The sequence below is a fragment of the Podarcis vaucheri genome (assembly GCF_965113315.1).
Source record: "Podarcis vaucheri genome assembly, chromosome: 11".
NCBI classification, from domain to species: Eukaryota; Metazoa; Chordata; class Lepidosauria; order Squamata; family Lacertidae; genus Podarcis; species Podarcis vaucheri.
Genome location: NC_138749.1, coordinates 24290722 through 24295444, shown reverse-complemented (window position 1 = coordinate 24295444; position 4723 = coordinate 24290722).

The window sequence follows — 4723 nt, the reverse complement described above, 5'->3', positions numbered from 1 at the left end:
CATCCCCTTCTGCTTTTGCAACATGTACTGTAATGCACACACATGCTTAATGAATTATCGAAATGCGGTAGAGAGAGCAAGGGAGCCTTGGAGCAAATCAGAAAAACCCAAGAGAGTGGGGGGCCTCCTAGGCTGGTGTACATTAGCCAGACACTTGCCATTTATTTATTTGTGTTTGAAGTCTCAGTGTAATAGTATTCAACAGCTTGCACTAATGTCCTACAATGATGAATTAGCTGAAGGCATTGCCTCTGGAAAGCAAACTAATTCTCAGCCATGGGAGCTTGCAACGCAGCAAAGCCATCCATCTGCAGTTCTGAGAGCCAGACACCAAACAGACGTCTCTCTCCTGGCTGAACCTTTTATGTAAAGTCGGGATTTTTAAGGATGAAACATGTCCTAGAAGCAGGGCTGCATTAGGTTTCAAAGGCAAAGACTATGGGATAACATGTGTTAAGAGCACACAAATACCACTAAGATGTTTTACTCCTATGGTAAACCAATACATGAATGGGGCAGTGTGGAGTCACCACATCCACACTGTGTGCACCAACTGCACAAACATCGGCAAGGATGCAGCTGTACACCTGAAGGATCCCTTCTTGAATACATCTGTGCTATAGACATGGGCACCAGTGGGCAGAGATAGCTGGCGCATGTGATATTGTGGGTAGGTAGCTACTTGGGATAGCCCCAGTCACACACTGGTCTACTGTATGAATGAAACATCTGAATCGAACTACAGCTGACACTTACTGCAGCAATCCTTTTATATATATATATAAAATTTTATTAACAGTTTCAATATAACAAATTATCAAAACAAATCATCTTCATTATCCCCCTTTTTTTTCTCTCCCTCCCACCTTCTCAACAAACCCACCTTCCCCCCAAGACTTCCCTCAGCTCCTCTCTCTAAGGGAGCTGGGCATGTTTAGCCTGGAGAAGAGGAGGTTAAGGGGTGATATGATAGCCATGTTCAAATATATAAAAGGATGTCACATAGAGGAGGGAGAAAGGTTGCTTTCTGCTGCTCCGGAGAAGCGGACACGGAGCAATGGATCCAAACTACAAGAAAGAAGATTCCACCTAAACATTAGGAAGAACTTCCTGACAGTAAGAGCTGTTCGACAGTGGAATTTGCTGCCAAGGAGTGTGGTGGAGTCTCCTACTTTGGAGGTCTTTAAGCAGAGGCTTGACAACCATATGTCAGGAGTGCTCTGATGGTGTTTCCTGCTTGGCAGGGGGTTGGACTCGATGGCCCTTGTGGTCTCTTCCAACTCTATGATTCTATGATTCTATGATTTCTCAACTCATATTGTTCTCTGCATAGTGTGAAATTGTATAAATCCTTATATTATCTATCTACTAGGTTAACATCAATAAATTTGTTTATGTTTATTCAAAACCTGCCCAGGAGTCCAATTCATTTTGTTGCCTTTTCAAGTAATTTGTAAAAAGTACCCATTCTTCTTTGAAGTTACAGTTGTCCTTATCTTGCAGTTTGTATGTCAATTTAGCCAGTTCTGCATAGTTCATCAATTTCTCTTGCCACAGTTCTTTTGTCGGGGCTTTCTCGTTCTTCCATCCTTGTGCTATCAAGACTCTTGCTGCTGTTGTAGCATACATAAATAAGTTCTTTATTTTCCTGGGCAAGTCTTGTCCTACAATCCCTAAGAAAAATGCTTCTGTTTATTGCCGCAATCTTAATCCCTCCTCCATAATGTCTAGGACCAAATATATGTGTGTCCTGACTCAGATCACTGCACTGAGAATTTCCCTGCCTTACCAACAGAGGTAGCAATGGGGGAATCAGAACCAGGAAGTGCAGGAGGACTGCACTTTGGGTTTGACTTTCTAACACAAAAGGGGAAGTTTTGAGCAGTCCTTCCTCTCATAATGGTATCTGGCAATTTCATGTCTCTCCAAAGCTCCAATATGCTGTTGCCTTTCACATAATTTTTAGGGAACTTGACAATCTCACAGTCCCACACAATCAGATGTTGCTATATGATGTCATTGTTGAGAGGAAACAAAGTGGAGGAAATTGTCCTTATTGCACAATGTTGGCAACTATCTGTAGCATGCAACAGTGCCCTGATTATTTCATTGCCTGCCAGAATTGCATAGCGGGACTTTCACTCCAATATATTGCTAGTAACACATAGTTGGAGTATATGGGGTGTTAGGGGAGGTGGGGGGCACATTGTCCTCCTTCTGGGGTAGTTTTCCCACCTTTGGTCCCCACTCAGCTCTCGCTTGTGACTGCTAGAAACTGCCAACGTGGAACAGCAGCCACGTCAATTCAAGTCAATTTCAGCAATCCACAAGGATGAGCCTTTGACATAGGAGCTGACTTTTTGAGCCCCCAACCACTGGAATGCAGACCATGAGGGTGCAAAATAGGCACAGCACAACTCTGCATATGTGTGGGCATGATTTTTATATGAGTATAAATATACTTTTAATTCCCACAGTGCCAATTTATGATATCTACCATCCCATTTGTGCACTGTCAGAATGGCCATGCCATTGTCAGAACAGGGCAGCTTCTGCCTCTTCAAAATCCTTCTCAATGTTTCATCTGCGAACTTCCTCAGAATGCCACACACACTTATGACCACACAAGCATACAGTCTCATTTTTTTAAAAAAGAAAGGAAATTGCTTCATGTACGCTGATCAGATGCCAGATACTTTCAAGTCTGCTAAGTCAAACTGCTATTGCAGTGATATTGTATGGTCAATATGATACAAATCTGGGTCAAAAAATGTGGTCGTATTAACTAAACTATGAGTCTTGTACAGTAAATCACTGCAAAACGCACAGCCAGTCTCTCTTGAACCTTGCTGAATGTCTGGGCCTCAGCAGCCTAGATGGGTTGGGAACCCATAAAAAGAAAGCTGTCATTACTGCACTTTAAGTATACATTATCTGATCCACATAAATACTTCTGTGTTCTTTGAATTTCCCATGCACATCCTTTACTTGTCAATGTGGGAGCATTACCTAATGGCATTGCTTAATCATATTTTGAGCAATAAGCAATCAATCTTTCACATAAAGAGATCATTTTGTCTCCCGATGTATGTCTCCAGAACAAGGGTAGGGAACCTCAGCTCTCCAGGTGTTTCACAACTCCAACTCCCATCAGTCCTAACAGCAGCACTCCTCTCCACAGGCAGAGGCACCAGCTTACAAGGGCAATGGGGAGGGGTGCAACATCACACGAATGATGTCAGGATGGTGGGAGGAGCCAGGGGGGAGCTAAACAAGGTGGCACTGCAGCTTCAATGGCCAGTGGCTCCTCCTCTGCCTCCTCCTGGTATCGCCAATGGTGAGAGGCTGGTTCGACCCTCTCAAGGAGGAGGAGGAAGAGAAAGAGCCAGCCGTTGAAGCCACATTGCGGTCAGCTCCGTGCTTCACCTCTGCACTTTTGGAACATTGGGAGGCCCAGCCCCAACCCCAAAAATATAGGGGGCAAAAGGGCTCAGCCCCCTGGAACTGGCACACCTGAGCAGAGGGCACTGGAGAGGCAAATGCACTGCATGTTAGCTGCCACCACAACCCATCCATCAGCAGTTGGGGTCTAGGACTGCAGCCAGAGGGTTCCCTGCAAAGTAAGAAATCCAAAATACCAGGGACAAATGTTGGAATCTTCTCTATTCCAGCAACTCGTTTGGAACTGAAACTAACACCAAACTCCACCCTTCTCCAAGCACTTCAACCCCACCCTTTCATTCCTATTTCTCCCAGAACCTTTGCATGACCTTAACTTCAAATCCCAGGATTCAGTTCACCTACAACGATACCACAGAGCCCCTACTTCTCATAGGAATGTGAACCAGCCTCCTTTCCTGGCCTTGCAACTCATGTGTGTTTTGTTCCCGCTTTCCGGAAATTTGAAAATAGATCATTGCTCAAAACTGACAGCTGTCATTCAAAAAAAAGACAGAGACTGTTTAGAGACTGTGTTCCGGTACAAATTCAATGCATGCCAGCACTTGTTGAGAAACTAGATACTGTACTTGTTATGTGCAATTTTGGAGTGGCAGCAAATGAACTCTAAAGTCTCCCATAAAGAGGCTTTGGAGAAGAAATATAGGCCTCTACAACAAATTGACCTCAGTTTCGTACAGTTTGGCCCAACACTACACAAGTCTCTGCAGGTTTCTCTAGACAAGCAATTATTTAAAACAAAACAAAATGCACACAAAAGCACAGCATATATATGCACATGCCCCCAAGACAGAATGCAGAGTCTTATTCAGAAGGCTAACAGCAGCCGTGAGGAAGTGTCTGCACCCAGTGTGGTGTTTTTTTTCAAGAGAAAACCGATGTTATAAAGTGAGGAAAACAATATAGAGAAATGTGTGCGAAACTCGAGCTTCGACCACAAGCATATGAAGCAGCCAAATTTGATCCCTATTTATTCCAAAGTTGGTTTCGTAGCATTCAGTGGGACTTCCTCCTAAGTCAGTGCACGTAGGAATGTGCAAAATCCTTTGAGGACTCAGTGCTGGCATGTCCAGGCAAGCTTAAACAGCTTAGATGGCTTTAAAAAAGGATTAGTCAAATTCATGGAGGAGAAGGCTATTGATCACTACTAGCCATGATGGCTCTGCTCCATGGTTGGTGGCAGTGATGCATCTGGTGCTTGGGTCCTGTTTGCAGGTTTCCCACAGGCATCTAGTCGGCTACTGTGAGAACAGGATTCTGGACT